At 36.1% G+C, this 25,717-nt stretch overlaps 1 protein-coding gene and 1 long non-coding RNA gene across 5 annotated transcripts in view; one reads left to right on the forward strand and one right to left on the reverse strand.

The window, feature by feature from the left end:
• Positions 1-2,001, reverse strand: part of LOC138169219 (uncharacterized) — a 2,715-nt gene extending 714 nt beyond the window's left edge. Inside the window, exons 1-2 of the long non-coding RNA XR_011170288.1 lie at positions 702-2,001; positions 186-503 (exon numbers count right to left, since the gene is read on the reverse strand). This is a non-coding gene — a long non-coding RNA (uncharacterized lncRNA). The remainder of the gene's footprint in view (positions 1-185; positions 504-701) is intronic.
• IGF1R (insulin like growth factor 1 receptor) overlaps positions 1-25,717 on the forward strand; it is a 394,663-nt gene that overhangs the window by 262,955 nt on the left and 105,991 nt on the right. The window lies entirely within an intron of this gene.

The following is a 25,717-nucleotide window of genomic DNA, read 5'->3' on the forward strand; positions in this document are numbered from 1 at the left end:
GACAGACAGACAGACAGACAGACAGACAGACAGACAGACAGACAGACGGAGTGGGGGTGAGACAAACGGGGAAAAAGGGGGGATGAGACAGAGTGATAGAGACAGAAAGCTTGAGTGTTATGTTTTCGCCGCCGTGCCACCCCCTCCCCTCCCCTCCCCGGAAAAGGGATGTCGCATCCTTTTACCTCTGCCTTTAGTGGACAGAGGTTGTTTACTACTTTCTACTCGGAATAACATGCCAATCATGTGGGACCTCCCTTTTCTCTGTCCAATTGGCTTGTTGGGAAATTCCACCTTTATGTTGGTACTCGATTAGTGACTGGCTAAAGGAGCTTGTCAGTCAAATGGGCATCCCACAAAGATGCAGTAGTAGTATGAGGGACGAAATCGGCGCAGCTGAAGGGAAGTCATCCTCCTCTCTCTACAAGAATTGGGCACATCTTAATGAAACTGGAAAACAGTAACCTAACCCAATAATGTCTTCTGATGGCATCAGCCCCGAGCTGAAAAGAGAGAGTTAAATAAATCAAATATTTATTTGTTTTGAAGCCTAATTTTGATGCAGCTGCAGATCCACCCTTCTGCCCCTACCACGCGCCAGCGGTCCGGCCCCCCCCCCCCCCATTCTCCCCTCTCCCACTGAGAGGCCATTACAGCCTGCTGTTTACAAAATGACATTCCTCTCCTATCCCCTTACTTACTTCATGTCCTGAGCTTGATGTTTTTTCTAGCAGGTGGTGTAAGGGAAGCAGGAAGGAGGTTGTTTTTCTGTGTTTTCCTTCATGAGGGGAATCCTAGCTTTGTGAACATCACCATTATATGCCACCGTTCGATCTACTATCATTTCCACTCTTCAGATTATATAGGCTACTTGAATGTGAAGGGATTATTTCGGGTAGGAATATCAGAAACAGGTATGGTTTCTGTGGGATTGCTAAAAGACCGATTTTTACAATGCAAAATACCAGTTTAAATTTTTTTCCTCGCCTTCCGAGGTTAGTTTCCTCTAAAGGAATTGATGGTTTGAGTTTGTTTTGTTTTGTTTTAGGGCAGCATTGTGATGGGTTTTTTAAAAAAATGTTTTTCTACCTTTTGGTGTGATCTGAATCAGGTTTCCTATTTCCAGCAGTACAATGTGGTTGTATTCAATGTGATAGAGGAGTAGTGGACATGAATTATTTGCGACAGGGCTGCCTGGAAGATGTGGAGTGGATTTTACGTAGAATGGAGCAGCTCTGGTGTCGAGTCTTGTCTTCTCTGTTAAAGACTCCAAGCAGGAAGCAAAGCCAAAATGGCACAGTAAAGCATGTGGCATTCCGTTTAAAATTACCTCTTCTTCCCCAATGCCAAATCCCAGTCTATTTGTCTTTCTTTTAAATACACACATTATCTCTCTATCTCGTTTAGAAATAGATTCATTTTGCAGGTGATTAGACAGAAAAATTTTTTTACAATGAAAAATCTAATGTTGTAAATGTTTTCTATATGATTACTGTGGTTTAAGGCTCCTTGAGTTTTCCAGATGTTACTAAATGACAAGCAAGGATAGCCATCGTTTACTTCATGACTGATAGAAAGTATTCTAATTGATAAAACGATAATTAGCAAAATTGTATGTGGAGGTCATGACTTGTAAGATATCCATTTAACCCTTCTTAAGAAATAGGAGATTTGGGTACAAACACTGGTCTTGGCAGATCTCTTCAGCTACTATAGAATATCTTGAAGTAAAATAGAAATTAGGTCCTTCTAACTCTGGGATTCTATATAATAAATAATATGTTATAAATGTAATCTGTAATGTATTAAAATTTTAGAAACAACTTAGAGAAGGAACCAGACTTTCTTTATCCAGAGTAAATATGGCTAAAATTAAATGTTGTAACATTGTTATTTTTCCCTTTTTCCCATGCCTTATAAAATTTGCTCTAAAGCACGGAAAAGAGAAAATCCCAAATGGGGTCATGAAGAGTTAGCTTAGACAACTGAACAACAAAAAAAATTGTTAAAATTGTATTTCTTTGTAAATCAGAAGACTTTTTATCTATAACATAGTTTAAAAAAAACCAGTTGCTGAATTTTCTAAAGGGAAGAGAATTTCCAAATCATAGAGCAAAACTTACCTATTTTGCAGATGAGGAAACTTCAGTCTTGGATGATGTGATTTGCCAGGGTCACAACCATATTGATAAACTAGCCAATCATTTAACCATTATAATTAGACAAAGTCAATATAATCACTGTAATAAATACATGAACCTTGCTATCTTATCCAATGAGATATACATGAAATGTTTTGTTTTGTTTTGTTTTTTTTAAGCAATTGGGGTTAAGTAACTTGCTCAAGGTTACCTGGCCAGGTGTTTCTGGGTGTGGTGCTAAGTATCAGGGCCTAGATTCTATCCCAGGTTATCCCAACTCTGGGGCCGGTGCTCTTACTCACTGTGCTACCTGGCTGCCCCGAAATGTTTTTTTATAAAACATAAAATATCATTTAAACTATAAGCTTCTATGACTAGTACAGCTTAGATGACAACTTTGCTTAGTTAAGTGGAGAAAGTGGAAATTGGTGAACTCAGCTTCTAGTAAGAACAACATGAGAAAGTGAAGATGAAAAGTGGATGTGGATATAAAAGTATATACCTTTGTGAGTAGACTGATACTATTAAAACATACAATATTAGGATCACAGAATTTTAATCCTGGAGAAGACCATAGAGTCGATATAGTGCAAACCTCTAATTTTACAAATTAGATTTTTTTTACAAATGTCTTTACAAAGAAGACAATGAGGCCAGGAGAGGGTAAGTGATTGGTTCAAGGTCATCTAGCTAGTCACATGGCTGACAGGGACTAAAATGTAATTCTGGCATCCTGTTGTTTTTTTCTACTATGCCACACTGTCTCATGAATTATATATTTTCATATTGACTTAAGCCACAAATTAACATTATCTGTGTTATATTGTACTTTTTTTCAGGTATTTCCCAATTTTATTTTACTCTGGTTTTGGTTGCACTGGGGAGTTCCTGGCTTTGAGTTTGATACCTCTGCCTTAAAGATTATTTAAAGATCTTCTAAATCCACATTTTAAGTAAATGTTCTCCCCTTTCACCTTACTTCATATATTATCCATTACTTATTTCTTACTTTCTATTTATTTACTGCAACATTTTGAGCCTCTGCCTTTGTCTTTTTTCTGCATCTCTTGTTCTTTTTCCAGGTCAACCTGTCTGTAGAGAAGCCAAGCTTTACAGTGCCAGGGTACAGAGTCTGATTGACCAAAATTTGTTGTAGCATCATAGCATACTGGGGAGAAAAGTGGGTAAAAATGAAATAAATTTTTCAGGTTTGTCTTCCATTAAAGGAAACTTGCTTTTTTTTCTTTTAGCTCTTGAACTTATTGTGGCAAACAAAAACAAATCAATCCTATTTTATTATCAATGTTAATTTTTAATTTCAAAATCAACTGGTGTAGAGTATGATGGCTACAATCTCTGCTACTAGAGGAGGCTGAGACTGCTGGATCTTTTGAGCTGGAGAGTTGTGAGTAGAATTGAAGCATTAATTTGATAGAAATATGACATGCCCAGGAGGATGAGACTCTCAAGCCAACTGAGAAATGAAGCAGCCCAGGTTAAAAAACAGAGCAGGTTAAAGCTCCTCCTTGCTAGTCAGCAGTGGAATCCTTGTGAGTGGCCTCTGCTCTTGTAACGTGGGTGAAATATGTAGACTAGTCTCCAAAAAGAAAAGAATAGCCACTATTTTTATAGCGTTCCACCTCTAATAGCTCACCATTGCTTACATGATTAAGTCTAAATTTTTTAGCTTGACTTTCCCTATGTGGTCCTTAATGTGCTTTAGTTTGACTTTGTATAATCAGGTCATATTTTACCTTTCAGACCTTATTGGTGGTGTAGTGTAGTGTTACGTACACTAAATTTGAAAGATCAAATTCCAGTTCTAGTACTTACAACATATTTGATTAAAACTCTCTAGGCCTCTGCTTTCTCATCTCTAAAATGAGCTGTTTGAATTAGATTATGTCTGTGTCTCCCAGCTCTATCATCCTGTAATTCCACAATCCACTTCCTTCTTAATTATCTCCATCAATTTTCATGCAGCCATAAAGGGCAAGGAAAGCCTAACACTTTTCTTTGAAGGAATAAACTAAGACTTTTTATGTGCATAGTAATTCCTCACCTATCCAAAATTCAGTTATCTAAATAGCTCAATGAGTCAGAAGATTTTAGACAAAACTTTAAAATATATATATAGTTTATAATAGCTATGCTGTCATTTAGAAGCTAGCACTTTCAGCTTTGTAAAACATTTTACTTATATTATCTCATTTGGTCCTCACAACAGTCCTGTAAACTGGGAGTTATTATCACCATTTTACAGAAGGTTAAGTGACTTGGGATCTGGAGGAAGATTTGAACTTAAGACTTCCTGCCTTCAAATCTATTATTCTGTTCACCAGGCCGCCTAGCTAAAATGAACAAAAAGAAAAAACAGTTTCTGAATCATCAGAATAAATGTTATGAAGTCCATGTATTATACTCATTGGAGAAACTCTTAAGTGACTCACCATGATTTCATGCACAATGTTGGCAGCTAGGTGGCGCCATAGTGCATGGAGCTCTGAGCCTGCAGTCAGGAAAGAACTGAGTTCAAATTCAGTATAAAATGCATCCTAACTGTGTGACCCATGATGAGTCACTTAACTGCTGTGTGCTTCAGTTTCTCCATCTGTAAAATGGGAATAATGGTAGCATCTACCTCCCAGGGCTATCATGAGGATTAAATGAGATAATAATTGTAAAGCACTTAGCATGGATAAATACTATATAAATGTTAGCTATTAAATACAAATTACCTGACTTTCAAGAGTAGGACAGATTAGAAGCTACTTATCAAAAGTGAGATAGAGAGTAACTTTTAGTTGCTAGAGGTAATGGCTGATATATAGAAAAGAGGGGGGGAAATCTTTTTTTTTTTTCCCCAAAAAGCAGGCATGCAATCTCAAAAGTCAGTTGTCTACTATTTGACTGTAAGGACAAATGTACCCCAGTAGGCCCTAAGACTTTTCCCTTTATTACTAAACAACTAATGTTCATAATAATGATCCTGTTATAAAAAAAAGTTCAATATTTTCTTTAAAAAGCCAGGCAGCTGTGAAATAAATTTTATGAAACTATCCATAAAAATCATTAACATATTCCTTGACAAGATCTCTTCTGCTGTGGCTCAAAGAATTTCTTAAGGATTGCCCATCTTAGTCTATTCTCCCTCATTTATAGATAAAGGAAATCAAAGTCCAAAGAAATTAAATGACTTATCCAAGGTCTTACCACCCAAGTGACTCATATAAGTTTGTTAGTTTAAGAACCGTATCTGGATTCTGAATTTCCTCTCCCCAGTTCAGAGCTCTCATCTTTGTTGTTCTAAAGGCATGAGGACTAATTTTGAAGAAAGACCACTTAGCAAACTTATTATTCATTCTTTTATTCTAAAAATACATTCATCTGTTACATGAGGTTCTGCGTTAATTCTGGACACTGATAAATGACCATGTCCTTGGAGTTCATAAATATGGCTGGATTTGTATCTCCCAGAACTAAAGTAGTCTTTCATTTTAGGGCAGTTTTAATGGATAAGAAGTTTTTCCTGACATTGAACTGAAATTTGCCTCTATCCCATTTTAACAAGAGTAGAACAAGTCTAATGTGTCTTACACAAACAAAACCCTCCAATTCTATCCTATGAGGTAGGTTCAAATCCTCTATGAATTTTCCTCAACCACTTCTACGCACACTGGTTCATCAGTGAGTTTGTAGTTCCTTTAAACTGGGCAGATGTCTTCCACATGAACTGCTGTGCTGTGAAGCTATATGTCCCCCACCTAGTCCTTGTGCACTTGACCTTTTGAAAGTGGCACCGGATTTTAAAATTTAATGGGGAAATAGGGAGAAATCTGTGCGTCAATAAATTTTATTGAATACCTACTATGTGCCAAGCATTTTGCAAAGTGATGGATAAATGTAATTGTTGAGTCACCTAAAAGTTTGATTCTTCTGAGATCATGGTAGAGTGTAATTTGCAACTATTTAGACTCATTTGGAGAATATTATAATTTAAATGATGAACTTTTGTGGTAGGTAGCAACGCCTGCTCATTGAAAACATTACACAGTTTCTGAAATATAATGTGACCTGATTTTTTTCTCCCATTCAATTCTGGGTTATGTACATTCTTTGTCCACACTTTTTTGTTTTGTTTTTTTTCTATATGTATTTTTAGACTAGTGTTTGATTCACCATTTATCTCATTGAAGAGATTCAGAGACTTGGTGAAATCAGCTTTATGTCACAAGCAAATAAAAAGCATCTGTACAAACCTTATCAAAGGTAAAGAAATTCCTTTGGAATTTGGATTTTGCAGATGGCAGGGTTGAATAATTTTGTTTCTTGATTTATATTCCAAATAATAAAGGATCTCTGAACCAAGTTATCTGTATTATATCTGTAATGAAATTTTATATAGTCTTAATATATTCAAAGAAGACATTTTGTTGGACAGAGCCTTCAAGACACACACTCTCTCTTTTCTGGAGTGTGTGTGTGTGTGTGTGTGTGTGTGTGTTCAGACAGTGGTATGTTCTTTACACCTCAGTCAATTCTGTGATTGTAAAGGCATGATCCAAAATAGGGATTCTTAATCTGGGATTTGATCCATGAATAGCTTCCAAGGGAGGAGGGTATCCATCAGCTTGGACGGGGAAAAAAAGTATACCTTTAGTTTCACTAACTTTGAATTAAAATTCGTCATTTTCTTCAGTTATGTAGGCCACAAACAATTTTTGTAAAAAGTGTCCATAGACTTTGCCAGATGGTCAGAGAGGTCAACAACACAAGACCCCCAGGTCTAAGAGGCTACATACAGGTGACTCGGAGGGCTGTGGAAGTACTCATGGTGTAAATAAGGCTGAAGTTCTTTCCTTATCTCTTCCTCGAAATCCCTTATGAAACAGCTTAAGCACCTTTCCCTACCTTGGTCTTTACCAATGCCTATTTATTCTGCATATATTTATATAGGAACATGCTATTTCCCCTTCCTTGAAGGGCTTATTTCACTTTTGGACTTTGTCTCTGTCTCCAGTGCCTTAAGCTTAGTAAGGGCTTAATAAATGCTTATTGATTGAGTGATAAGATAAAGGATGTCCCAAAAGTCAGTGCGGTTTTAAGCATTAATAACTTACTATCACTAATTACTATTTATGACTTAGCCAAAAGAACCAACTTAAAAAAACAACACTAAGAATGTATGATTATATTATGTCATAGAAATGCTTGTTTTATTCCACAAATTAAAAATAAAATAAAATATTTTTTTTAAAAAAGAACATGTATATCCAGAAAAGGAGGTGTAGCAAGATTGGGGATTAAGAAATGATTACTCCAAGTATTACATTGACATCCACAAACTAATTAAAAAACCATGAGCAAGCCCTTCAGAGTGATTCATATTTACCCTATGGAGAATTTCTTGAATTACATGGACAAAAATTACATAGGAAGAATCATATAATGGATAGTTTAAGATTTGTACCAGTGTAAAAAGCTACACAGATGAATGAGATCAAAGATCCATCAGGGTTTCAAAGTGTAAATGATAAGATTTTTTTTCTGCTCCTACAAAGTAGAAAAATATTTTTGAATTTTGATTCTGTCATTCAACATTATAACTGCTTAGCTTCAAAGTTATTCATAAAAATGTTTAATAGCACAGGGCCAAGGATAGGTCCTGAATGGGCAGGGGATGGGGTGGAACTAAGCTAAGACTTTACCAATACCACTTCTTCCTATACATGCAAATATAACTGTTTACACTCCCATTCCAAAAGCAAATGTTCATATGCCTTCCCTCCTATCCAAAATAGGAGGGTAGTTTTGACTGGGTAAGAAGAAACTTCAATTACCATTTCCCTTGACAGATACTTTAAAGTTTGTAAAGAGGTTCTGATGCTGAAAACAGTATTTACTTTTATTTCCAGGTATTATAGGCTGCATAGTACTTGATGGAGAATGGAGATCCTAGGCAATAACATTGCCAAACATTTATTAAAGAGTCAAAAAAGGCTAAATATGTGCCTCTAGAGTACAGTGTTTTTCCTGCATTTATAACTACATTAAATGGCTGAGATCATCCTTGTATACTTGGTGAATTAATGGTATTTCTAAAGTACGCAATTCATTTTAAAAAGGGGGATTAAGTTGATAATATTTTCTATTGAGAAGAAAAATTACATATAAATGGAAATGTTTTCATGAAAATGTTTTTCTATTGAAATGTTTCCCAAGAGAACTCTGGTCCCAATACATCACAGACTGATGTTAGATTAGAAGGAATGAAGAAAGGCAGAATGTAAATAAAATTGAAACTGACCAGTCTAGTTTTACTCTCTGAGTAGCTGTTCAAACATCCACAGCACTAAAACAGAACCACACATGTTTTAAGATAAATCAAATATATTTTTCATGTTAAATAAGTGCTTTCATATTTTTTACTGGATTTTTTGAAACTTTTTTCCCCTGCAGACCCTTTCAAATACTAAATTACTTTTCCTTTGAATTGAATATCTATCTCTCTGCTTTTTCAGATTGACTTCTGAGATACCAGAAATTAACCTGGTGAATAAATACTATGAGTAAAAATAGAAAATTTGAAATATTTAGGCCAATAGACAAATTTCTTTTGGGAAGTATTAACTGTACACTACAGAGATCCACAAAGTAATATTTGACAAATTGTATGGTGAGGTTAAGGAGATGTAGCAAGTAGTAAAATGAACTTTTGTATTTTTATGTGATAAATATAATCAAAGATCTCTAAGATGAACATATCTACTGAATTGTGTGGGAGTTTGGTTTTGTGTAAGGTGGAGCAAAAGCTGCAGGTTTGGAGCCATTGGTACTTGATTGATTAGAATTATGGCTCTGCCACTTACTAGTATGAATTTAGACAATTCACTTCCAACTTTTAGGCCTCAGTTTCCTCCTCTGTAAAGTGAGAGAGTTGTACTAGATGACCTCTAAAGGTTTCTTCTATTTCTAAATTGATGCCCCTATGATCCTGTAACCTCTGAGGTTCCCTTAAATTTAGAGAGTCCATCAATGGCAATATAAATATATCTGAAATAGGAATGAACTTTCTTTCTTTTTTTCCTAAAGAAACAGGAACCTTAGTCTGCTTGTTTTCAATAATCTCCCTGCCCTATGTCACAGTTCCTAGCTCATTGTGAATATTTAATGATTGTTAATAATAAATATAGGGCAGCTAGGTGGCTTAGTGAATAGAGGACTAGACATTGGGTCAGGAAGACTTATCTTCCTGAGTTCATATTGAGCCTCAGACACTAGCAGTGCGATCCTGAGCAAGTCACTAACCTCAATTTTGCCTCATATATATTTTTTAAAACCTCAGTTTCCTCATCTGTAAAATGAGCTGGGTAAGCAAGTGGCAAACCACTTTATTATCTTTGCCAAGAAAAACCCAAACACAGTCTCAAAGATTCAAAGGTGACTGAAATGCCTGAACAACAAATAATATTGAATCTCAAGAAAAATAAACTTTCTTATATGAACTATAGCTGTACATACATATATATATATATATATATATATATATATATATTTAATAGCATCCCCATTTAAAAATGAGTACATTTCCTTCCTTTGCATTTTTCTCCTTGTAACCATGTAAGGTTAAAAAAAAAAACCACAATATGCCTACATGAAACTTAAAATGCTCATTCTATGTGGCAAGAACACTTATCTCCAGATGAAAGTACAGTGTTTTATGTTTTTAGGCATGTCTTTTGTTAGGTTCATATCAAGCTAATTTTTCTGTATCATAGTCACTTTGTAGTAAGCTTCTTGAAATTTCTCCCACATGTGAAATATGGACTTTTTTTAAACTGGACAATTTCATGATAATAATAATATAATTAATAATAATAACAATAAAAACATTTATGTAGCATTTATTATGTATTAGTCCCTATGTTAAGTGCTTTATAATGGCTGGATTTGAATTCGGGCCTTTCTGACTCCTGGCCTGGTGCTCTATCCACACAGCAACCTAGCTTCATTTAGTGTAAAAAAAAAATCACCGGACAAGCACAATTTGCTCCCATTGATCTCCTCTGCATGTAGCTGTGCTGAGTTACATTCTAGTTATGAACCACGTTCATAAATCTCTTATTGATAGACACCCAAAATGTAGAAAGATTCCCTTCTAAAATACAGTTTAATAACTGCAAACAGATTGCTGATTCATGGAATTGTGGAGTTCATGTAAGGCTTGAATTGAGGGAGAAGAAACAGTGTGAAGATGCATGTGGGTGTGGATATGTAGTTTGTGCCTATAGAGGAGCAAGTACTTAAGAAGTCTTATAAAGTCTACATAACATTAAGAATGCAGATAGTATATGAGGTGTGTGATGTTTTAGGGAAAGGATTTATTTACTTACAGCAGGGGAAAATCATTACTTTGTAGCCACAAAGATCTCACTGAATGTATACCCCACAATAGTATCAAAATCCTGAGAAGAAACAAGTATATACAAATAACACCCAGTCTCCTGTTAGAGTTTGTAATGATGAAATTATTTACATTTAATAGCATTGAAAAAGTCGGGAATCTTGTGGCTAACTTAAATGAAATGACTAGGATGGGTCAGAACAAATGTGTTATATTCCTATAATCACTTGAATTCATCGGGACTCTATCCTGAAGGCAGAACGTCAATATAAGAACTCTGCTGTCTCCACATGGGTATTATTCTTAGGTAAGAAAGATGGAGATAAGAATCACTTCATAACATCATTGCCTGGAAGAGACCTTAAGAGATTATCTAGGCCATCTCCCTGCCGTCAGAGATAGCCATACCAAAGTATATGGTATTTCTATTTAAAGAACTTCACAAGGTCTCTAAATAACATAAATCTTGCAATGTTCTCAGGGAGGGAAAGGGAGCAAGGGGCGGGGGGGGGGGGGCAGGATAGAATATATTTGTTCCCCCAAAAAAATTTCCTTTCAAGTGAGTGTATAAACACAGAATTGTATCAAGCCATTTAATTTCATGATAAAGCTAAATCTGTGTTTTTAGAAAAAAAAAATCAGCTCTGATGTGTGCCCTCACCCCATTGCTCATTATATTAGTTTCCTGATAATTAAGAGAATGGAGTGTTCCACAGCCTGCCTAATATAAACATAAATGGATTTCCCAGAAAATTGAACTATAACCCTTGCATTTGCCAGTTCCTCACTGGTATTAATTTGCTTATCTTAAAATGAAGAGGATGGATTAAATGACCTTCAAGGTCCCTTCCAGCACTTTGATCCTATGATCTATGCTACTAATAAAGGGTTTATTTAATAATTGTAATTAATTCCTACTATGTGCTGCCACAGTACTAAGTGGTATTTGCAAATATTATTTCATTTGATCCTTGAAATGATTCTGGGAGGTAAGTGTTAGTGTTTTGCTTTCCCTAGTCTTTCTAAAATGTATGTAAATATTATATTGCCTTAGTACATAGAGGAAACTAGGTGTTGCCATGGATAGAGTTCTGGGCCTGGAATCAGGAAAACCTGATTTCATAGCTAGCCTCAGATACTTAATTGCTATGTGACCCCATAGGGCAGTCACTTACCCACTGTTTGCCTCAGCTTGTTTGTCTGTGAAATGGGGCTGATGATAGCACCTACCTTGCAGGGTTGTTATGCGGATCAAATGTGATCATTGTAAAGCATTTGGCATGGTTCTTGGAACATGGTAAGCACTATCTAAATGTTATCTACTGCAAGCTACTACCCCGGGCAAGTCACTTTACCTCTGCCTTAGTGTTATTTTTGTAACCAGCTTAGTTAGCATGGTGCCTAGTTGTAGTTGCTATTTAAATGTTTTTTCCCTCTCCTCCCTTCCTGAGGGCACAGTGAGCATAATTTAACCCCTTGGACATTCAAGGTCATCACTCTGAAAGTTATACCAAACTGACTGTCATATATTGATGTCTTCCAGAACTGTTAAAGTGTGTAAAATTTAGCTGGCCTTGTTCTTCTCCTTCCTTCACAGAGGTGTCCTGCCGTTGACACGCAGGCAGTTTAAAGCAGTGATACTCTCGGGAGCCACTGAATATGTAGGATGGTAGTCTAGAAGAATAGTTGTATTTACTGTCACCTTTTATGACCTGTTTTTCTCTGATCTCACTTGTCACTGCCATTTGCTTCTCTAAAACATAATATTACATTTCTCCCTAAATCCACCCTTCTTCTAAACTGTCCTATTTCAGTTGGAAGGCATCCATATCCTTACCTAGGTCCAAAACCTCATTGTCGATATCAGCTTTTTGTTCTCACTTACTTCATATATCCAGGAAGTTACCAAGTTTTGTACATGTCTCACAGCTGTCTCCTTTCTGTTCACAGTCACTACCCTGCTTCAGACCCCCCATTATCTCTTGCCTATTCTATAATACAATAGCTTATGAATCAGTCTCTTTCCTCTTCCTTCAGTCTATCCTCCATACTTGCCACCGAGTGATTTTCCTGAAGTACGCTTGGATCACAACCTTCTCTTCCTTATTCAATAAACCCTAGTCCCTCCTCCCTGTTACCTCTAGGATCAAATATAAACTCCCTTGGCATTTAAAACCCTCCACAGCCTGTCTCCCTCTTATTTTCCCAGCTTTTTTTGCACATTATTCCTCTGCATTCCCTCTGTGGTCAAGCCACACCCCAGCCCTCTTGCTGTGTTCCTTATGTCCCATGGCCATACCGTTACAGCGGCTGGCCTCCATGACCATAATGCCTCCCTCTTTATCTTCAGCCTTTAAAATTCCCAGATTTCTTCAAGATTCAGCTCAAGCATCACATACAAGAGGCTTTTCCTGGTCAGGGCCCTCTCCACCTATCTTCCCTTGCCACCTGCTTACTCACTCTCTTCACTGCCCATCCATCCCCAGCTGCTGGTACCTTCCCTCTGAGGTTACTTTGTAATTTGTAAGTATCTTGTGCGTCCATATATAGATATAGGCTCTCTCTTCATTAGAGGGTAAACTTGAAGACTTTTTGCTTTCTGTGTGTGTTTTTGGTGCAAACACAATGCTTGGCACATAGTAAGTACATAATGAATTCTTGTTAATTGATTAAGCTGTTTGCGGCTCATCATCTCGGTGTCTGCTTCTGATCTTCATTTCAAAAATTCATTCAGTCTTCATAATCTAGCATTTATATCCCACTTTAAAGTTTTCAAAGCACTTTACAAATATTTTCTTATCCTTACAACAATCCAACCTCGGTCTTGAATTCCATCTACTACCCCCTCTACTGCCTCTTTATTCTTGGTTTTTCCTTTACTCATTTTCTTCTTCCTACTCCCTTTCCCCTCCTTTTTTTTCCCTTGATAGTCCTCCTGTGCTGCTCAACTTTCAAGGCTAGTAGGGTTTTTCTCTTATATTCAAAAGATAATGAAGCTTTCCTTGTCCTTGGCAAACTGCTCTCGTGTCCTCTGTAACCTGTGTGGTCTTTCAACCACTTTAGTTGAGTTATTCATGGCACGGAAGCTTTTTAAGAAGTCCTGGATGGATTGGGAGATACTTTGGATAATTGAGCCTATCAAAAGCCCTACCTTTAGCTAAATCACAATTCAAAAAGCATGAGACGTTTCAAAATCACATTTCTATTTTTTTCATTCATTCAAAAATATTTACTGAATGTCAATTCCTGCCTTGGGCATTACAAAGAAGTATAATACATAATATCCTCGAGGGCCAGGACTAAAACTTACTTGGAGAGGCAGAGTTGAAAATAGTGTAACAGTTAAAGAACAATAGAACAAAACATAGTACATGATTAAGTGCCAAATGAGCAGTACAGACATTATGTGTTCAGAGGAGCGAGAGATCGCTGTGTTTTGGAGCAATCTGGGAAGATTGCACGGGAAATAGAACTTGAAGAAAGACTGGGATTTAGAGAGGCAGCATGAAGTGCTGAGGCTTGAGGGGGAACAGAGGTACAAATGCAAGTGATGGGCTCTGGTAACTGAATGGACCTATCTACATAACACACAACTCATGGAGAAGAAAGTTGATACCATGTAATCCAGAGGTGCCCAAAGTATGGACCGTGGCCCCATAGGGATCTGGGAGGTCAAAATTATTTTCACAACAATACTAAGACTTTATTTGCCTATTAAAATGCTCCTCCATTTTCCAAATGCTTATCTTTGTGAAGCTGGATTTCTTCATATTCTTCAGACAAAACTATCACAACAAAATGGATGCAGAAGCAGATATGAAAATCCAGCTGTCTTAAATAAAATTAAATCAGACATTAAAGAGATTTGCAAAAAGATAAAAAGCAATGCTACTCACCTCATTAATTTTTTGTTTTGAAAAATTATTTTCATTAAAATGTTATTTGTGTTAATATGTGATTGGTTTATTATGGTTATTTTAAATGAATTAATAAATGTTTTTAAAAACTAGAACTTTTAATTTCTCATACTGTATATATCCATAGATGTAAATCACAGAATACAAAGCTCTTTTGAGGGGGTCATCAATTTTTAAGCATGTATAGGGTTTCTGAGAGCAAAAAGTTTCAGAAGTGATGGTCTATCTCACTGCTTTTATTTTACATGTTAGAGAACTAAGATCTACAGAGGGCAAAGAATTAAAATTTCACAAAGGTGTCAAATAACAATCCTTGATTTTGAACACAGGTCCTTGAATTCTAAATGCAGTGGCTGAGGTTACATGTGTCTTTTCCTGTACTGTATGATGGTGGATCCAAAACCTAGTGTTTGGGGTACTAGCAACTGTTACAGAATTTTAAAAACATAAGATTTTTGTATGTTTTGCATATGACATGAGGAGAAAAATTATATATTAATTCTAGCAGATGGAAAAACAGAATATACTTCCAAACCTGAAAAAAAATACTTATTGTTATATCTAAGAAGACTCATTAAACCAGAGATGATAAACAGCTGTTATAAATACATCCTGATTCTCAGTACTATCAAATATGACTTTGGGGGGAAGCATAATCATAGATTTTTCTTTGTCTATATATTTTTATTATTTCTAATTAACTAGCAATAGGAACCATGTTATTGATTGTTTATACCACATTGAAAGCAGGAACAAGTCTAACCCCCTCATTTTAAATTTGCCCAGGGTCACCAGGGCTTAAGTGTCTGAGGCAAGATTTGAACCCAGGTTTGCCTTACTTCACTTCCATTAACCTGTCCACCATTCCCCATTGCTTCTTTTTGTACAATTAGTTTGTTTGTTTTATAAATGCACAGCCTTTCAGTGCCATTAAAGTTTCTGTCACCTGGGCAGATTGGTATTTATTTTATAATAATTAATTTATTTCACGTGTTGGCTGAAAACTCAAAGAATTCTGGTGGGCATTAAAAGAAAGGGGAAGAAATTGGCAAACTTTATTTCTAATAAACACATTGTCCTAGTTCTGCTTTTCACTTTCTCTTTACTGTAAGTGATGAAGTTTTCTGTTAAAGTGTTGGCCCAACTGATAGAAATAATGAAATTTTTGCGGTCTTTCCCCTGTGTGTTTTTAGGAAATGTTCATATCATCTTTTTGTCTGAATATTCAAGTTTTCAGATGACAGTGGAGACCTTTGAAATCCGAAGGCTAGAAGCCACATGTGACCTCAAGGCTGCAGGTGCCCCACTCCTAGCTCAACTCCCTCGTTTTACCTATGAGGACTCTGAGGGCCAGAGTTGTTAAGGGATGTGCCTTAATTAAGTTGGCAAAGGTCTTAAGTAAAAGATTGAAGTTTTGAGCTCATATTCTTGGTCTGCATATCCAACTGCTGAGATTAAATATATCTTTTATTGTTTTTATTGCCATTGGGAATTTAATTTTTCTGGACTATTTAAAATTATAACAGTAGAAATATCTGGCAGTTTTAAGAAAGGTTTATGCTTGTTATGATAGTGCATTTGAAATGTGGAGAACCCCTGATGTTTTTACTCAGGAGTAAAGTGGATTGGGACAGGGAGATGTAATGAAAAAAAAAATGAGTAGAGGAGTCTGATTTCTTTGGTACCAGTGGTTCAAGTTCGTTTTGATTCTTATTGCAAGTAAGTTTCTGCTTGCATCTTAGTAGTATCAGGAGTTCATAATCTTTTAAGTTGTAGAAGATCAGAAGTCCAAATCATAGTATCGTATGTTTTGAAGGAATTAGGAAGGTTTAAGTCCAGCAAGAGTAATTGTATTTGTAGGATGTGGTTTTTGTCTCTGAACTTTTGAAACTATAATTGAAAAGGAAAGCTTAGGAGATTGTCCTTTACAATATAGATTAATACAGATATTGAAAACAATGCAGTTTTGCATCTAAGTAAACTGGAATCAGAATTATGTGAAGAAAATATATAATTCTGAATTTCATTGAACTGAACATTTATAATAGCCACCAAAATGCAGGAGTTGAAATGAAGAAATTTGAAGAAATTCATGTATTAGAGTGATTCTTCTAACATACGCTTAATGTATTTGTTGGGCTACTTAGTCCTGTAATAAATAAAGCTTTTTATGCTCCTGAGCTATAAAATCCTACCAAATCTATTGTATTTGTATAATGAAATGACCAATGACTATTTTATTTACATCTTGCATGTGGTTTTTATAACACAAAATGAAATGGCAAAACAGCTGCTTTGGCACACTACTGTCTTCCTTTAGTATCTTCTTTTTTTCTTCATTAAGATTAGCTACTCCTCACACATTGGAATTTAGAAATATAAAAATAATTGCTTATATTCCAAATAGGCCCATTTCCGATACTATTAACTATGGATATTTATATGTAAAGAGACTGTATGATCAATCATTTTCTGAACCAGCTGGTCCTCCAGTATAAAATAACTTAAGAACTAGGATCATTTTTTTGTCTTGGTAATCTATCATTGGCATTAGTGATTTGGAAATAGGAAGTGCTTTTAAAAATGCATGCTAAACTCAATGGAATATTGAGAGTAGAATTTAAGTAAATTCTGCCTAAGCCAGTGTTAGTGATGCCTATAGCTTTTAAAGGACAATATCAAGTTTATTATCTTCTCTGTTAAAGAGCCCCTTTCACTTTATAATTTCACTTGATGTATTTTTTTTTCAGAAAAGGCTTTGAAACCAAGAATGAATTGGTGAATTTTTATTCTGACTTTGTTATTAATAGATACTAAACCTGATCAGCCATGTTCAGTTATTTCTAAAATTTACAATATGGCTGGACAATTTGAATTCAGATTCTGAAATTCTCTTTAAAAATTTCCTACATTAGTGACAAGAACAACATCAACAAAAACATCCACATTTGCCTGAGCAACTCAGTCATATCTATCTCAGTTGTTAGCCTGTGTAAGTATGTGGAGGAGAAGATATGGCATGTGACTTCACTCTAGACTCATAAACAGCTGTATCATGTGCTCAGGAATAGGAATGCAGGAATATTATCCCTTTAGAGCTGCAGTTTCCCACTATCTCATGATTTTTATTTTTTTTATCAGCACTTGAGAGAGGAGAGAGGAATGGAATAATGCATCATATGTAGTTTTTTCTGTTTTCAAGATTTTCAGTTTCAAGATTCAAGATATTAGCAGTTCAAACTCAACTATATCCCTTCTTCATTTTTTGTCCTTTTAATTCTATAAATCTACAGTTGCTATATAAGGGTAAAGTTATTAACCACTTATCTGCTAAGATATCTATGAAGTCTTGCACTGGTCAGTATTTCTGATGAGAGTGTCAATACCAAGAGAGACTCTAATTTCATTCTAAGTTATCCTGTCAGAATATGCTCTTTGATTTCTTATCTTTGACCAGTTAAAAAATTTCAAACAAAGCATTCTTAACCCTCCACAGAGAGATTATGATAAACACAAATAGTATATTCTCTTTTTTTTATTCTGGAAAACTTTTCATTGTAGGTGGAATGGGACACAGCAAGTTAGATGATTCCAATTTTGTTGGCAACATCTAAAGCATCATACTCTGGAGCAAGACGGACATAGGCCTTCTTCTCTCCATCAGGCCGGATCAGTGGCCCTTAGCCACATCGATGCTATACAACTTCTTTATGGCCTGCTTGATCTGATGCTTGTTGGTCTTGACATCCACAATGAAGACTAGGGTGTTGTCCTCAATCTTCTTCATAGCAGACTCAGTGGTCAAGGGAAACTTAATGATGGCATAGGCTTGTTTCTGTGAGGGGCACTCTTCCGAGGGTATTTGGGCTGTCTTCAAAGCCTCAGTGTCTTGGGTCACTGGAAGGTGGGGGATGTTTGGATCAGGGTCACTGAGAGCAACAGAAACCTGAAACCAGAGAAAGCATGTACAACATCTTTTTTTGTGGATGGATTGTAATCTGTACCGCTGGGCATGCCCATATCCATTGAGAGGCAACTTGATTTAACAATTAAAAGAATATTCACTGAACGTGGAGTCAGAAGGTCCTGGGTTCAGATGCTGACTCTCACACTTATTAGTTGACCTTGGGCCCCTCGCTTCTCTAAGCTTCAGTTTCTTCATCTGTAAAATGGAGTTAATAATATCACATACCTTTCAGAGTTATAATGACAATCAAATGGGATAATGGATGTAAAACACTTTGCAAGCCTAAAGGTAGTATATTAGCTATTATCATTAGCCATTCACGTATTTATAATAATTCTAGTAGTATAAGTTTTGGAGTTTGTAATAGTAATGCTTAATTTAAAAAAAAAGATTTGTTTCAAAGAAAGTTTTTTTTTTAATTGTGTTCTGCATGTTAAGAAAATAGCAGTACTATACTTTGTTGATTCATGAATTGCTGAACAGCGAGGTTGTTCTTAGAGCTGTTTTCAACCTCCTCTTCCCTCCCCTATTTGTGAAGAGAATAGGAGACAAACACAATGGAATTTTGTTTTATTATTGTCGTTTTTTTTTTAATATGAGAAAAACCTACATATGAATTAAGATTTCTCTATCTAGAAGAAAGATGATCCTGCTGTTCTGAACTGCTAGTTTGATAAAGAAACTGGAGGTGATGATACTGAATAACAATGGACACATCTGAAAGGAACATTGAGTAAAACAGTTCTTTCAAAGCTCTAGGTTTTTGCTCTATTTTTTAAAATGAATTGCCATGTATATAAAATGTATCAGGTCAAATTTATAAGAAGATAGTTTATTAATTATTTGTGAAATGATATATACATTTGTAAAATAATTCTTATAAAGAAAGCCCACATACATTTCTGTAGCTAACCCTTGTTGCATCATTTGCAATTTAAATGCTTTCCTGTGTTGATAATATTCCTAATTTTGTTCTGAGGTTGCGTGACTTGGAGTAGTGTAAAGAAAAAGGAGGACGAAACCCATTGAGCAGTTAAATAGTTGAAAAGATGATTCTAGTCAAGAAGTAGGATACAAAATTATAAATGACTTATTTGTTGCTGTTTAAACCTACATCTGGGTCAAAGATGGCCTCCAAAAGCCATAAATTATGTTTATACCTTTAGTTTTTTTGTATCATATTCAGCGCCCAGGGGAAAGACTTCTTTCATTTTTCAAAAGTCATTAAGCACTGAAGAGCTATTACAAACTTTTGTTGGCCTATTTTTGATGGTAGCTTTGTTTTTGGCTAAAGGATTTATATTGTTCATCCTCATGGAAGGGGGCAGTATGGTTTAACATCCTTCTAGAGGCAGATTAATTTAGTTGATGCAATGCTTGGCTTAGAGTCAGAAAGAACTGGGTTCAAGTTCTACTGAGTCTTAGTGTTCTCTGGTTCTGGATAAATCACATAACTTATCAGGATTTATTTGCCAAATCATAGATAAGTTGCTCCCATATTGGATGGAGGGAATTCCCTTCTTGGAAGGTGATGGAGATTCATTTGATTCTTTTTCCTACTGTAAAAGGAATGGGATCTTTATTTTTTTTTGGTAGAGGGCAGTGTTTTGAGAAACTATTGGTTTGATCCTTATGGGATGTTCCTCATGGGTCCCTTCAAAATCAGAAAATTATTCTCAATGACTAGAAGGAGCTTGCTCCTTGATTAGAGTTTAATTATACTATTTCCTTTCCCAATCAAAACTTTTTTTGTGTGGAAAGTAGAGTAAGAGATAAAGTCCTGGAGGACTGGTAGCACTTGTCTTACTCCATAGCCCTGACTCATCTTGCCTAATATTTCTGGGCATCCTATATGCATTAAAAAAAATTAGTTGAATTAAATTGAACCTTTGCTCTGAAATTATGCCCTGGGTTCATTAGTGTGTAATAAATGGATGTAAGTAGAAGAATACTTGCAACTGAAAATATCACTAAATGGATCACAGATGTGTATGCTTTGAATTGTTTGAGATGTCTTGATATTGAAGCAGGACCAAACTTTAGGGATCATCTTGTCTAAAATTGCCTCATTTTCATCAGATTATATATCTGGAAGTATCCTCACAATTCATCTGAACCAATCCCATTATATGACAGATGAGGAAATTAATATCTGAAGAATTAAACCTGTATCTTTTAAACATTTATCTTCTCTAACCTTCTGCCCCAACTTGGAAGTCTCAACTCTTCTCTGTCTTATTTGTCACCACTCTTCAGGGAACTCCAAAATCTGCCTCCACCAACAACCTCTCCTCAGAGTTGCAACACTCTGTATCCAGTTCTATTGAATTTCTCCAGCTAGATGATCTTACATATCCAAAACTGAACTGATGATCATCCTACACTTAAAACCTTCTCTTCCCTGTAATTTCTCCAGCTATGGTAAAGTTAGATAACACTACCATCCTCCAAGTCACTCAAGGCCATAACTTTAGATTCCTCTTCAGTTCTTCTTTCTCTTACCCTACTAAACAATAACTTGACAAGTCTTATCATTTCTATTTATGTAATATTATTTTAAAAGGGTCTCACCTCTTTTTCCACATTGTAGCCCCCATGGTTCAAGTTTTTATCTGTTCTTGACTAAACTATTATAATAACCTCCTAACTGGCTACTCTTTATTTGGTCTACCCCATTTCTTATCTACTCCACACTGGTACGCAATAGGCTTCTGGATGCACTTCCCTGATTCCATTCTACTCAGGGACTTTCAGTGGATCCCCATTACCTACCAAATAAAACTTAAAACAGAATCTTAGCATTCAGTGCTCACCATAATTTAACTGCAGTCTGGTCCAGTCTCGGTTTCTATTTTCCCCTGCATTGTGATTTCAGCAGAAGTGGACCACTCTCTTTCCCCTGTGTTTTTGTTCACCTCTCCCACAACAACTCTCAATTTATTTGCTTGGCATAGATTAATTTTAAGATCTTTTTCTCCCTTTGTTGAAGTCCCTCCCTGCTTTCAAGATCCAACTCAGATGCCACTTTCTCCAAAAAACTTTCCCTAATTCTTCCCTTTCCCTTTTCAAATGTCTCAACTAACTGACTCTTAGAGGATCATAGATACATTACAAGAGAACAACTATGTGCTCATTTGTCCAAACCTTTCATTTGACAGATGAGGAAACTGAGGTATGGATGATCTATGACTTGCCCCAAGATCACACATATAACTATCAGAGCTAAGATTTGAACCTACGTCCTTTGTCTCCAAATCCAGCACTCCTGTCCGACAGTTGCTTCTTCTGTTCCTTAGCTTATATTTGAGTTATATGACACATACTGTGTTCTTTATTAGTCTATAAGCTCAGAAAGGGCAGGGATCATGTGCTAGGTATTCAATTAATATTTGTTTGTTAGAATTAAAATTATGACTTGGCCAAGGTCATAGAGATTAAAGCAGATCTAGGACTAAAAATTCAGATATCCTAACTGCAAGCTCATTCTTTTCTCTACTACTATAGTCTGCCTCTCCAGACTAGGGGTATAGACCCACAGCATTTGGCAATCTTGAACAGTAACAAGCTCCCCTGTGAGCTAATTCAGCGTCATAAAAGAACAAGCTCCTATATACTTAAGGTCCCTAAAAATGTTGCTAGGCTGGCAAATATTTGGAGTGTGGGCTGATTAAAAATGGTTGCTTTAAAATTTTCCCTCTATGTACCTGGAGGTGCGGGTTGTATTTGCTCTTAATATTATTTTGCTGATATTTATATAAAAAGGAATGTTACAGTGTAGCCTTATGTTCATCTTCACTGAGTATATGCCAGGGGCATGACGGACTCACAGTAAGTGGTGTATGTGCTAAACGCAAAATTGGCACCAATAGGAATGGGTGGGACTGATGAAAATGTTAGGTGTCTTGGTGATTTTTTTAAATCCAATGAATATTTCCTGGTTACAGATTCCATAAAGTATAATAGGTTCATAGTTTGTGCATATAATTTTCCATCCTCTACTCCATCAAAAAGTATTATTTTAATATTTCTAGCAATCAGTTCTTTCAGAAATACCTGCAGACATTTTTTTAAAAACAAGGTTAAAACTCTATAAAGTATTCTACTTTTTGAGACATAAGAGGTTCTATAGACCTACTTTCTTCATCTTCTGATATTCTCTGACAAACTAAAGGACATGTAAACCATATATATAAATACGATTTCATGTTACTTTTTTGCTGCCTATAATTTGCATTAATTTACAGATAGCTTTGTCTGACTAAAGATTCAACATCTTTTTTTTTTGTCCAAGGCAGAGGGTAAAGATATATTACCTCCTTGACTGTTCCCACCAAATATTATAAAAGCACGTGTGATTTTGAGACAATTGAGGTGAGATCCTGTTATAAACAACTTAGTTAATACAATTTAAAGTTAAAATGCTTACAGCTCATTTTTCCTGGCAGTAGTTCACCTATGTAGGTGGTTAAAGATTTCCTGTAAGTTTTGCAATTTCCAGGGCAAGGAGAGTTTGCATAGGATCCTGCTATGGTAGGAATGATATAAGAAACGATTACCTAACCCTGTGTTTTGTTACAACATATACCTGTGGTGATGTTGGATCTTGCAAAGCTATCCTTTTCGGTCCCTCTCTGTTGAAAGTTCACTGGTAGCACTAAAGAAAATGAATAAATGTGTAGGATGGTTGATTTAGGAATTCAAAGTATTATGTCTGGCCATATGGATAATCATTTTGGTAAATATACTATGGAGTCCAAAGGTTGGAGTATCTAAAGTGCCATGTGAGCAAGTGGAATGTTTTGACTATGGCTGAGCTCATTTGTTTAGGGAGCCTAAGGTTACCGGGCTATTCCCTGCCCAGCCCATTTTATGGAGCTTCAAAGTTTTGGAATGGTTAGGGGGAGGTGGGTAGGAAGAAGCAGAGAGACAGGTTCAAAACCTCTTTCCCTTGCTTCTAAATAATTTTGAACTTTTGAGATTATTTTTCCCCATTTGGGTTAGAAAAATTAAGTGGGGAAAACTTTCCTTTAAGTGCTAGGGTTTTTTTTTTTTTAATGTGATATGTGAAACAATGGACAGCAGAATTTTTCTCTGTTAACAAGAAAGAATGAAATCTTTCACTTTTTCCTTTGAACATTTGTCTCATAGAAGGAGATAAGCAAACAGTGAAACAGACTGAATGAATTGAATGGGACGCCAGGGACTTTCCTTCTCAGGTCCCTGGAGTAACATCCCTAATCATGGACTGGAAAAGAGAGAAAGGCTAAGAATTAAATTTGTGAGTTTTGATGTAGAAATCTGAATTTAGCACGCATTGTAGAAAGTCTTTGAATTGTTACAATTAAAAAATGCTAACTTCAGCCTTTTACCCTTTGTTATAGGTCACTCTAATTGTTTATCAAACTTTTTTTTTGTGGTCACTTTCCAGTACTTGTTCCCTGGAAGAGTAAAACATAAACAAATCAAAAAAAGGTACTTTATGCCAGTTTGTAATGTTGTGCCTGCCTTATGCGCTCTGTTTCAAAGGCTTCCCTAGAAGATGAGGCTGTTCCCTTGGACTTGGAGGACAACAGTTGTTTTGGCCTTATAGCAATATTTCAAGAAAGCTGCTGCAGATTTCCTTGAAGGAAGGAAATGGAATTGTTAATAGTTTCCAGGTCCTTGTTTTCAGTATATTTAAATATAAGATTTGGGGTTGAGATTTCTTGTGGGCAAAATGTATACTTGCTTGGAAAATGTTCTTTGCATCACATGGACCAGTCCCATTGTCCCTGGTCTCTGGTCACTGATCAAAAAGACTATTTTGAAAGCAGAAGGCCATGAACTGAGTTCTCTGTTCCCTAGACATCTCCTTAAAACACATTCTCATGGTATGTCAAACATGTTGACTCCGATAAAATGTTCAGAATTTTAGTATAAATTGGATTCTGTCCTATTTGTGGGCTCAACTCTTTAATTCTAGAGATGCACTGCAGGATCATTTCTTGAGAAAAGCGAGGTATTCTTCAAGGGGTATCCTCAGTTACAGTTGATACTGTGGAGGCCTTTTTTCTATTCCATTACTTCATTACAGTAATGGGGGCATTATTTTGCAACACAATGTCTCATGGACTTGTGATACTGTTGTTGATTAACAGGGGAGAAGGGAGAAAGGGAATACATGGAGAAATAAAAAAGATCACAAACCTTTTTCCCTTACTCCAACAATATATGAACTTCTGAGATATTTTAGTCATTTTTTATACATTAGGCAATGAATTTTCAGTATACATTGATTTTTATTTTTAGCAACTTAAGTCCAAGGTAAATGATGGTAAATTTGGAGATGGAGTGGTTTAAAAGTTTGGATTAAAATGGGTACATGAAAAAGTGTGAAATGTGGAGCGAAAAAAGCTGGGTTCAAAACAAGTGTTTTTTTTTAAACTTAGTAGCCTCGTCAGTCTATCAGTAAGCATTTATTTTTTTTTATTTCCTCTTTTTTGGGGGGAGGGGGAAAGACAAGGCAATTGGAGTTAAATGACTTGCCCAGCGTCACACAGCTAGTGAGAGTAAGCATTTTATTAAGCACCTGCTATGTGTAGGGCACTGTGCTAAGCAGTGAGGATGCAACGAAAGACAAAAGGGGCTCCCTGCTCTCAAGAAGTCTAATGGAGGAGACAATGCGTAAACAGCTATGTACAAGAAGATATATTGGAAATAATTGAAAGAGAGAAAGCACTAGAATTAAGAGATTGGGAAAGGCTTCTTGTAGAAGATAGAATTTTAGCTGAGATTTGAAGGAAGCCAGGACTTGGAAATGAAAAGTGAGAGTAGTCCAGGCAAGAGGAGCCATTGCTGAAAATTCAGAGTCTGGAGATGGAATGTCTTGTGTGAGGAATGGCAAGGAAGCCAATCACTGAATCACAGAGAATGTGGAAGGGTGAGGTGTAAGAAGAATGGAAAGGGAGTGTACAGATTGTTAAGGGCTTTGATTGGCAAAGGATTCTATATTTGATCCTGTAGATGATAGGGATCCATTGGAATTTATTAAATTAAGGGAAGTTGGGGCAGGGGGTACTTCGACCAGATCAGATTTGTGCTTTGGGAAGATTAATTTGACAACTGAGTAGAAGATGTGGTAGAGTGAGGAAAGACTCAAGGACCAGAGATCATCCAGCAGGCTATTGCAGCAGTACAAGTGTGAAATAATAAGAAACAGCACTGGATTGGCAGCAGTGAGAGAAGAGAAAAGGGCATGTCCAAGAGATTTTATGAAGGTAAAATTGATAAGATTTGACAACAAACAGGT

This window comes from Petaurus breviceps, unplaced genomic scaffold, assembly GCF_028583685.1.
Source record: "Petaurus breviceps papuanus isolate PSGF00001 unplaced genomic scaffold, PetGlider_PUasm1.0 37, whole genome shotgun sequence".
Taxonomy (NCBI): Eukaryota; Metazoa; Chordata; class Mammalia; order Diprotodontia; family Petauridae; genus Petaurus; species Petaurus breviceps.